The 11,833-nt window shown below is 46.6% G+C and overlaps 1 pseudogene; it reads right to left on the bottom strand.

Moving 5' to 3' along the window:
- Positions 1-6,391: 6,391 nt before the first annotated feature.
- On the bottom strand, positions 6,392-10,374 carry LOC143380552 (zinc finger protein 521-like; annotated as a pseudogene).
- Positions 10,375-11,833: the final 1,459 nt, after the last annotated feature.

Below are 11,833 nucleotides of genomic sequence, written 5' to 3' on the forward strand. Positions count from 1 at the left end.
AGTCTAGAATTTGATTCTTGGTGAAGTTAGAAGGAACACAGCCTTCTCCTGATGTCTAAGGTGACAGATTTGACTTGAGCTCACCTTGGTTTTAACGAGCTGCCTGGCTGGTGTATTTGGTTCATGGAGAACCTCCTTTCTGGAATCTTCTGCTCTTGGTATGTGAGTGTATTGGTTTCTGAGCCATTCTTTTCTGGAAGTGTTTAGTACTGGACTGTATTGGGCTCCTGATGCTGACAACCCAACGCGGTCAGCTGGGCCCTCTAAACCCCAGCTCGTGATGTCAAGCTTGCTTGTCTGCATGATTCTTGGTTTTCTGACACAGAACAGTATAACCCTAAATGACAGGCATATCTAGACAAAAACCTTCTCCAGGCCTGTTGCAATTAGTTTTGAGCTTAATTCCACTTAAGGTTTGTGGCCTGTTCAGCCTAAGTTCTGGGAGAGGCCACTTTGAGGAGAACCTTGATGCATATTGTTTTCTGTCCTCTTCTATAGTGACCCTGTATTTAGGAGGAGTCTCCATACCCGGAGTCAACCCATTCCTTGGACACAATAGGCACCAGAACAAAGCTAGTCATGACTGCTCATGTGCATGGGGACAAGTGACATCCCTGGCTCTGACCTTAATGAGCTTGACTGGTTGGACCAGGGCACCTGCCCCTATCTTGGCCCCCTATGGAGGTGATTATCCAGTGTCTGCCCTTCTGAGGAGGGAAATGAGGATACTGGGCCTCTCTAATGAGAAGTGACAGTGTCTCCAGCCTCTGGCTTGGGAACTGATGGGAAGGCAGGTGCTGGAGAGCTGGCCAACTCTGGAGTATCTGCTCCCTGACCTGGGGGGCAAAAATCTGTTTCCCCCTGCTATTAGGGACCCATCTATGCCTTCCTATCCCCGAAGAAGAAAAGAGAGCCTGGTATTTGTTTAGCCTTGGCTTAGAGGATTAAAGTCAAATGCCAGTGCAATCAGAGAGGGAAGACCTGGAGAGCGGAGATGGGACGCACTCCCCTGTCACTTATCTGAATGGATGGGCCTCATATCCTGAACCCTGGTCCCTGTTAGGACTGGACACCTGAGAAAAAGCTAGTGGGAGCCTTTCCCGCTGCATTGTGCCTGTGTCCTTCCCCAGCTTGGGTGCCCAAGGCTATTGTCTGGGCTCCATAAAGACCAGACGGAGGTAGTTCAAAATCATACTATTTTTCCTTTGCACCGATTTTCCCCAACCCTATCCATTCTCATTCCTTCTTCTTCTGTGCTGAGCTATGGGGGAATTAGGTGGTGGCTAAGTCCTTGCTCAGTTGCCTTGTGAGCTGCCACGGCAACCAGAGTGTCAATTTGCCCCATCCTTCACCTGTGCTCTGCGACTTAGAGGCTGCCTCTTTGCATGGAGTCCTGAGGATAGTCAGGTGGCCCTCTTGTGGCCTGGCTGGGCACTAGTACCTGTGGCATTTCTCTTCGAGAGTAAGCTCTGTCTCAGAAAGCAGCTTTTGAAAGTGGAATGTACTGGTCAGGAAGGGCCAGTACTTTCAACATTGCTTTGGGTCCTAGATAAGGTGGTGATCAGGTGGCATTTAGAAGCTTGGTGCTGTGACAGTCATGGCTATTTCTTCAAATACCTAGTGAATGGTTTGGTCACACTCATATTGGGAGGACTGATGTGACCAAATCCTCTTGGCATGTCCTGAGCCAAGTTGGTTAAACTGGGTTAGGAGGGTCAAGGACCACATATACTTGTAAGGGGCCATCAACTCGGCCAGTTAAAGTTGTCCAGAGTTGCACTAAGGTCCTACAGGTCCGCGTTGGTGGTGAAGCTTGGGAAAGTGGCTTTTGGAATGATCTTCCATAAGAACACAGGCCATGCAAGGAAGGGGTCACGTAAATTAAGACTGAAAGGTGACACAAGATAGAATTTCCTTGGCTAGAGATGCCACTGCCCTCACTACAGCAGTACAGGGGCTGGAGTCCTGGGAAAGGGCACAGGATAAGTCATTGCAGTGGCACACCTCTGAGCTCTGGATAACTCTGCTAGTGAGCAGGAAACAAGCCTCCAGTGACATCCCCCACCCCAGGTCCCTTCACAAGAAGGGCATTACTGGGTGCACGAAAATGTTGAAGGAGCTGCTTGTGCTTCCGGCTTCTGTCCTTGATGCTGTTCCCAGTTCTGTGGGGGCCTCCTTAGGCTTCCTGTGCAGATTGCAGGGACTTCAATTCTGGAATATTGGCCAATAAGGGGCAGGTGCAGGCACTGGAGACTTGGTTCTGTGTAAGACTTTGGGCCCTCCAGTTCTTATACACAGGAGGCCTAGCCAGGAATGCAGAGAGCAGCTGACTGTGCAGTCTCAGCACTTTGTCTTTGTCCTTTTTTTCTTTGTTCTAATAAGTTATGCGTGACAACAGAATGCTCTTCTATTCATTGTCCACAATGCAGCACAATTTTTCCACTTCACTGGTTGTACACAAAGTAGGGTCACACCCTTCATGTAATCATACATTTATCTAGGGTAATGAAGTACATTATTCCACCATCTTTCCTACTCCCAAGTCCCCTTCCCTCTTCTCCTTCTCCTTTGCCCAATCCAAAGTTCCTCCACTCATCCTATGCCCCTACATTATGGATTAGCATCCACTTATCAGAGAGAACTTTCAGCCTTTGGTTTTTTTGGATGAGCTTACTTCACTTAGCATAACATTCTCCGACTCCACCATCTACAAATGCCATAATTTTACTCTCTTTTAATGCTGAGTAATATTCCGTTGTGTTTATGTACCACAGTTTCTTTATCCATTCATCTATTGAAGGGCATTTAAGTTGCTTCCTCAGTTTGGCTATTTTGAATTGTGCTGCTAGAAACATTGATGTGGTGCAGGTGATGGAACCCAGGGCCTCACACATGTCAGGCAAACCCCCTACTGCAGAGCCACTCCTGGCCCACAGCGCATTCTGAGCACATGTTCTCTGGTGTTCAGAGCACCATATCAGAAACTTATTTTCAGTTCACCTCACCTCACTTCAGATCCAAGAGTGAGATGTCCTCCATCGTGGTGCGGAACCATATGAGCCTTCCTGAGGGTCTGTTGTAACAGTATCCCCTTCAGCTGGAGAATCAGAGACTATGTGGAAGAGCTCTGGGTCCATGCCCAATACATCACGGATACAAAAGGTGAGCCCTGCTCAAGATGGGCCTGATGCAGCCCTGGTGAAGCAGCCTTTACCCGCAAAGACACTGCCTGACCACCAGTGGACTGACAGAAACTAGCACCTGGTAAATTCTAGGACTTGTAGATTTTACACTTTGCTGTGAATAAGCTCAAACCTTGTCCTACCTTCATTTTGAAATTTCTACTGAAGAAGTGATAATCTCCAGTAGGTCAGAAGCCTTTAAGTTACACCATGAAGGGAGCCTAAGAGGTGATTTCTGGTGTCACACTGGCCAACAGGCTGGTGAACTGGAGCATATTCCAGCAGGGACAGAGATTGCTATCTGCTGCAAGTTGACCATTCACATTCTGAGGCTCACACCCAGGAAACATCCCATTTAAGCTTTCTCAGCAAATGCTAGCAATGAAAAGAGCATGTCCCCTTCTTCCACACTGAGCTGTTGGTCCCTCCTGAGTCACACAAGCTAGATAGTGTGTGCTCTGCTATCATATGGTAGGGGTGAGGTTTAGACATAGTCATTCCAGAAAAGCTAGTGGCAGTGCTGTGTTTTGGAAGTCATCTTTCACATAAATGTGAAATCGTCTTATCAACATTTCCTTAGAATACCAGTATGTTCAAAGTAAACTTGCTTTCCTGGGTCTTCATTCTGCCATTTATCCTAAACCAAAGTGAAGCAGTCTGTCTCCTGCTGAGAGGGTGTTTCTTCACCTGGGGCTACGCCCTGCCTGGCCCTGCTTGTCCAGCAAAATATGCAGCTAGGAACCAACTCCCCATGTGCTGGTAGGTAAATCTCTCTGGTTGGCGTAGTCTCTGATCCCAGCCCTAAAGTGCAGCCCACTCAGTCCTGATTCCCTGGAAACCCAGGGTTATATATACAGTATAGCACAAGTATAGCACAAAACTCAGGCTACCTTAGATTTTTTTTCCTTTTATGTGAGTGTGGCTTTTGTGACCTAAATTGAATGTTGATCCTGTCTTCCTTTCTGTGTCCCCTAGTCTATACATCCACCATTCTCTATTCCCATAAGGCAGCCGATGGAATTTTGTCTCTGAGTCATCCTAGGGTGCTGCACTAGCCTGGGGCTTCTTCCAAAGAAGTGAGCTTCTTTCAGCTGTGGCTTCACACATCTCAAGCCACTCTGGCTTCCTCCCTGCAGGACGGTCAGAGAAGTTAGTGCTAATCTCCCAGTAAAGTGCCCTGGGCATGTTTCTTGCCCAGCTCCCTGGAGATCAGCAGCATGAGCTGGTTCAGTCCTATTTGAGGGATTTCCTGCTCTTGACCATGAAAGTGTCCACCTGGGAGATGCTGAAATAAGGTATCCACTCGAGGTCAAATGTGGAAATTGCACCACAGTATGGATTGGGGACAAACATGGGAACTCAGGTTTCAAGAGCTGGTGCTGCTGTGGGGAACAGAATGAGGCCACAAATGACACTAGGCTGAGAACATCCTCCAAGCTGCTTAGAACACAGGGCCAATCCTCTTTACTCCCCAAGACCTCCTTGAATGGGACATTTCTACATCTTGAGAAGCTCTCCATGTTCCTTGTAGCACCTTCTAAATTGTTGATTTTCTCTTGACAACAATAAGGTAAATATGTAACTGACCTCTTAAGGTAAGAATAATAAATGAAATTCAGTGGAAAGGTTGATACTTGTTATTTCTGAATCTGAGGAGAAAACCAAGAGTCTCAGGCACCCTAGGCTAGTATTGTCAATAGAGCTGCAGCCCAGCCCAAGATGGAAACTCAGCTGTCCAGTAGTCAAAGATAGCACAGAAAAAGAAGGTGACAGATGTGTGAGAACATACTCTAGCTAGCATAATGGAAGGTTAGAAAAGTGTTTTTAGAAAAGAGCAGAATTTACCCTGAGTTTAAAAGTGGATAGAAATTATAAGCCAGCTACATAGGGCATAATTGTGTGGGCATCTAGAAAACTTTGCTCACATGCTCAGTGCCCCCAGTAAGTCAAGAGAATATAAACAGTCTTCCAATGCGACTTTTATCTGCTCATCTGGCAAAACCAAGTTTGCGAAAAAAAGGGCAGGCTCATAGGCCTCCTGGGCAGGTGTTGAGCAGTGGTCACATGGCAGGTTGGTTGAAGAGCCTGCCCCCATAGCTGCTGACCATACTGTGAGTGCTGGGCAGATGCTCACCGCAAAGCTTTCCAGCTTTGTTTCTGATCACAAAGAAATAGAAACAATTTAAGTGTCCAAATAAATGAAGAATGACTATTTTAAAATGGTTGTTTGCAACCATTGAAAACAATATTTTCACAGATAATTTTTTTGAGTGATAAAGGAATATTCATAATCTAATCTTGAGTGGAAAAAATCAGGAACACAGTGATCTTGATTTGAGAATGATTCTGAGGAAAGGCATGCCTAGGAAAATGTCTAGAGGCTTAACTGAAAAGCAGTTTGGAGATAGGAAGTCTAATTTGTAATTTTTTAATGGTAATCTAAATTTATTTCCTCTTGGAAAACAATTCCAGTAATCTCCAGGTTCAGACTGCAGAGTAAACATTAATAACAGTAACATACAGGATAGTTCAGCTGATTTAAGAATTTGGCTGTGAGAATGATTAAGGAAAATCTTGAACACTCAAAGCTTCAAATGTATCAAGGAAAAAAATTCTTTTGACAGTCTACATAACAACTATTGCATATGTAGTGATGCTACCTGTAACATCGCAAGGCTTACAAATATATATACGGGCTGTATCCAGCTTGGGATATTGTTCTGTGAGAACATCTCTTCATGGTTTGCAAGAATCTTCAGCAATAAAAAAAAATAGACTTGGATTTTAACTGTTGATATAGCAAAAGAGAAATTCTAGGCTTAAGTGTACATAAAAGGAAGTCAAACCATAGTCCCATGTGTAACAGTTATTTTTAACCTGTCTTCCTCAAAAACACTTTCTCTTAAGCCATCTTGTTCACTTTTTTTAAAAAAATCTTGCCTGAATAGGGCCCAAGTCCACTTGCTTTTATAAGACCATTTTAGTATCAGACAACATAATACATGGACAACACTTTATATATACAAGGAGTCTATTCAGTGCTCAAAAGTTCAAACACATGAACACCCAACAGTTTTGATAATAAAAGTTTAATGTTACAATGCAATGTTCTGAATAATATACATTAACAATGAAAGTTTCGTGCAAAGAGTAAAACATGTCCCTTTTTGTGCCACAAAAGTAATTCTCCTTGAGAGATTGTACTTGCACTAACTGCTGTGTTGGGTCAGCGTGTGATTATAGTCACTGATGCATTTTCTTTTGACGTTTAACAGTTTGCATGGGCTTGGGCTGACATCTCAAAGCATTTTCTGGGTGACACTTAGCTGCAGCTCTGTTTGGAAGAAAAAATTCTGTGGACATTGTGTACAGTCATAGATCTTGTCTTCTTGTCCATGGGAAGAGAAAATATGCTCCTGTAACTTGTTTGCTTGAACAAACACTGTAAATCAGACAGAACACTTGAAGGTGCCTCCCATTCCTTCAATGCTGTGCTCTATCAGGTGGCACTGGAGTTTGGCAGGAGAGTCGAAGGTCTGGCTGCAGAGTTTGCACTCATGGTTCAGTCCTTCATCAATCATGTGATTTGCAACATGAACCTGTATATCCCATTCATTGTAGAAAACCATCTGACACTTGATGCACTGATAGGTCTTCTTCTCATCGGACTGGGAGGGACTGATTCTGGACATGGGCCACACTTGTGGTGTTTTCAACTGTGAGCTATTGCTATCTGGCATGAGCTCTCGGTGCATGGTTTGGATGTGGTTCCAGAGTTCATTTTCAGACTCAAACTTCACATTGCAGCTGGAGCAGTTAATCTTCAGTCCCCCTGCCTTGCCTTTGCCCTCAATGGCACTCAAATTCTCATTCTGGCCCAAACCTGGTCTATTCGTGCTGGGCAGGAGGCTGATGCCTGGGCTACTGCTCTTACTGAGATTCACACAGCCAACACACAGACCATATGGCAGGCCATTGATGTCAAGTTTAACCAGATCTTGCTTGGAACAGAATTCTTCGAGGCAAGATGCACACTTGTACAGTTTTTGGACATGCTGACCACACCCGGTGGTCTGGACTGTGGACCCATTCCCTGTCTTTTGCATGTGGAATGTCCCATGGATTTTGAGTTCCAAGGTGGAGGTCACAGTCTGCATGCACACTACGCAGCAAAATCCCATCAGAGAATTTCTCAGGTCAGGGTGCATTTGGCAATGTTCCAAGAACTCCTCTTCACTCTGGAGAGGCATCTTGCAAATCCGGCAGTTTCCAGAATCAAGGCTCTTACTGTGCGTGACTTTGAGTTCTGTAAGAATAAAAAGGTAGGAAAAATGTTCTCTGCAAATTGGGCACATGTAGTGTTTGACCAGGTCTAGATGGGTCTACATATGTTCACGCAGGCCATTTTCAGAGAAGAAGGTTCGAGAACACACATTGCCCTTTTAATTCCCTTTAATGAGCTCAGCTTTCTTCTTCACAATGGCACTTTCTCCAGGTCTGATATAGTGGTCCCAGAGCTGGTGATTCTGCAGCAGAGTTTTCATAGTGTACACCGCCCCACAGATGTCACACCCCTACATAGGCTCAGAGTTGTCCACATTTTCCTCACTCCCATTGTGACTGTTGTGGTACTTCTGGCTGTTGGTCAGCAGGTTCTGCAGCTCCACTTCTTCTTTCTGCACCTGCTCAGAGGCTCCATTTGTGCTGCATTTGGGCATCCTGGTTTCAAACCCACAGTGCTTCTCTCGCAAATGTTTCTCTAGCAGAATGATGGCATTGTAGGCTTTGCTGCAGAACTTGCAGTTGTACTTTTTACTGTGAGTTGTGATGTGGCACTGAAGCTCCACCTCAGTGCCAAAGGACTCGCCACAGAAGATGCACTTGTGCACCTTGCCTTGGTTTTCCAGGTGGTTGTGTTTCACGTGGAGCTGCAGGTCAGTCTCGTTGTGGAAGTCCCAGTTGCAGGATGTGCACTGGTAGAACTTCTTTTCATTACTGTGCTTCACAGCCAAGTGCAGCTGAATGGAGACTTTGGAGTCAAAAACTTCTTGGAAGAGGGTGCAGCAGAAGAAGACAAAAGTGTGCATGTCCAACAGGTGTTTCTGAAGGCCATCCACTGACGTGAACTGCTTGTCGCAACTCTCACGGACGTAGTAGGTTGAGGTGATCATAAAGTGAATGTTCACAAGCTTCAGCAAGGACTCTTGGTTGAGGAATTCCTTGTTGCACTGAGGACAGGTCAGTTTCGGCAGCACAGTGTCAAGATGAGTTTTTAATTGAGTCTGAAAGCTGTCTAGGGATTTGTACTTAGCACCGCACTGATTACTGATATATTATCCTGCAGGATGCGCAGGTGCACACCCTACTGCCTGCATCATCTTAAGAGATGTCTTCTCTGTGGCCACAGGAGATAGGAGACTCAAGGATCGGGATTTTTTTTCCCATTGTGAATATAATTCAGGGCCAAGGGAATGTTTGTATGATTCTTTTGATATGCTTGTTCAGCTTAAGAACACTGTTGAATATTGGCGAATTTGTGCAATAGGAACAGGAATACACTTCCACTACTGGTTCTTTTGGAGTCCCAAGCACTGGGGACCCAAACCAAGAGCCACTGAGGTCACAATGAACCTGTTTTATATGCTCTTCAAGGGAAGAGTCAGTGAGAAACCCCATATAGCAATGAGGACAAAAGAATGCATTATTATTTTTAGCTGCAGGGTTTGCAAATCTGTGAGAACATGCTCCTGAAGGGTGTTGAGGTCGTTGACAACTTCAGAACAGAAGTTGCACTGGTTAACTATGGCAGGCATGGCAGAAACAATCAGGTCTGGGTCCTGAGCTTCGTGCACTTACTTAAGATGTTCATTTAGGTTATAAATTGAGGGTAACACCTCCAAGCAGTACTGACAAATATGGGCCTGCATAGTTTTTAGGTGAATCTGCAGAACTGCAAGACTCGAGAATAACTGCTTGTTGCAGTAAATACAGCTGTAGGTAACTTTTGCTTGTTTTCTCGGGGGGACGGTCATGTCAAGGGTTTGCTGAGCAGCCCTCTTCCTCCCTCGACTCTTTGGGATTGGTGGGGCAGCCTCCACCATGGTTGAACTGTCCACTGAGAGGTTGGAATCTGGAGTCGGTCTGGACACGGAGGTGTAGCCTACTGTGACCAGGAAAGGGCTGTTGCTGTGTTTGCAGGACTCCGGTTGCTGACGACTGTCCATGTGGCTGTACAGTTCCTCAACTGTGTGGAAACTCTCAGAACAAATGCTGCAAGAGTTCTTCTTCTCCCACTCTGCACTTGCTCCATGTGGTACATGAGGGAGGTCTCCTCCACAAAGAGCTTGTGGCAGTAGACGCACTGCAGGGCAGCTCGATTCTCGTTTGGGGAGCATTTGGAGTGGCACTCTACAATGTGCTTCTGGAGGTCTTCCGGGAAGTCAAAGCCTTCCTCACACTGACTGCACTTCTGAGTGTCCTTCATCTTCCAGTCCTCTATCCTGGAACCAGACTGGGAACCTTCCTTGTTCCTCTCATGAACCTGCATGTGTCTGTGTAAGGAGCTAGAGGACAGGAACCCTCGGTGGCAAATGGCACATTTATATGCCTTGTTGGACATGTGAGTCTTTAAGTGGATCTTCAAGTGATCACTCCTGGAGAACGCAGCATCACATTCACTGCAGTGGCACTTCTTGTCACGGGTGTGGAGCTTTATATGGCAGGCTTGGCTCCGCTTGTGTTTGAACAGCTGACTGCAATAGGTGCATTTGAAAGGAAGTTTGTCACTGTGACTCTGCTCATGGTGCTTTAGGTAGCTGAGGTGGCTAAATGACATGTCACAGAACTGACATGGGTATGGCAGTCCAGGGCCACCTTCTTTCTCTCTAAAATCGCAACCTTTTCCATGACTAGGGGAATTCTGGTCCTGGTTAGAAGGTGAGGAAGCTGGCCAAGAGCACGTGGGATCAACTTCAACATCTACTCCATCTGTCAGCTGACATTGATTTATCTTGTGTTCTGTGATATAGCTCAGTGATTCAAACACCTGGAGCAACTGTCACAGTTGTCCTCCCTGTCTTCTGTCTTCTGGCCTCTTCTTACAATCTATTGCATCTCCGTCTTCAGTCTTGTCTTCAAGTTTACAGTTTGGGTCTTTGAGGGATCTTGGTTTCGCTTGCTTGCAGAGAGACATCCTGCAAGGACCTGGACTGTGCTGTCCCTCCGGTAGTCCACATAATAATGAAAAATGGAAGCAAGGCCCCCAAAGCCATCAGGATGGCTCCAGAGGGGGCCCTAACCGGCAGGGACTCACTTTGTATGTAATCACTGAGGAAATCATTGTCAACCTGCCTGCACTCACACACAGACAGAGGAGCATGATTAAAAGGGGAGAGCGCAGGGAGCCAGAGGGAGGAGGGGTCACGCCAAAACCCGGACTGAAGGCTCCGGACTGGGCATGTGGATCTGGAGCCTGGCAGCAGCCGAGCGCCCAGCACCCTGCCCCTAATTTGTAATTTTTTGTGTGTAGTTTTTGAATAGTTCTGAATTCCCACAGGAAAAAATCTCTTTATGATTCAAAAATACATACTGAAAACCCTTGAAAACCCCAGTTTCTGCAGAGGGCCCTGTGGTCCTGTGTCTGAGCTGCAAGCAGCCTCAGGGAGGCCTGAGGATGGGCTCTGCTTGCCATGGGTGCACCTGGCCTATCAGCATTTCAGGACCAGCTGCATAACTTCTTCAGAATCTTGACCATCCACCCGCAGTTTCTGCAGAGCCTCACTGAAGCTTTACAGAAGCATGACATGGCTGGCTGTGAGATGGTACAGTCCCTCGGGATACCCAGGCCCTGGTCTGCCCCCAGAGGAGAGACCCTTCAGGGGGTTGGGAGCCAGCATAGCCCAGAGGTATTAGTAACAGCTGTCTAGTGTTTCCTGTATCCAAAGACCCAAAGGAGCAGGTTACAAGACTGGAATACAAGAACACAATGCCTCTACCAGGACCTCTGGCCTAAGGGAGCCATATCCAATGAAGAGGGTGGGTGGAAGGACAGAGAACCTATGGAATTCACCCTCCCCTTCCCAGATACTAGATGTGTTGGATGCAATGGCCTGTGCTGAAATGCTGATAAGAGAAATCCTGAAGCCAAGTCCCTAGGCCTGGCTGCAGCTGGTTAAGAAGCTTTCTATACCGCTGGAGCTCCTATGCTCAGATGGGTACTTGCAAGATAGCAGGAGCACAGTCAGAGCTGTCACTGCAAAGGTCAGGTGAGATCCAGAGCCTGGCTCTTCCTGGCATGCTCGGCTTGTGCTCATCAGTGGACGATGGGTCGTGGCACCCCTGGCAGCAGGACAAGCAGGTGCTCCTGCCATGGTTCGGGCTGTTTGTGCACTCACTCTGCACTTGATGAACACTGTCAAATGCCAGGCATCTCATTAGATGTGGGAGAAAGAGTAAAACCACATGCAGGGAGACCATGGTGCCCCAGGGCCACAGAAAGGCAGGCAGCACCATGAGAATCACTGAGTTGGCAGGGAGCCACTAGAAATGATGGGGGTGATCAGAGCAAGTAGGCCTTCAGGATTGGGGAGGGTCCCAACCCATCCTGGGCTATGAGAGTCAAGAGGGACTCACTGTGTGCAGGAATGTGAGAG

Source organism: Callospermophilus lateralis, chromosome 14, assembly GCF_048772815.1.
Source record: "Callospermophilus lateralis isolate mCalLat2 chromosome 14, mCalLat2.hap1, whole genome shotgun sequence".
In the NCBI taxonomy this organism is placed as follows: domain Eukaryota; kingdom Metazoa; phylum Chordata; class Mammalia; order Rodentia; family Sciuridae; genus Callospermophilus; species Callospermophilus lateralis.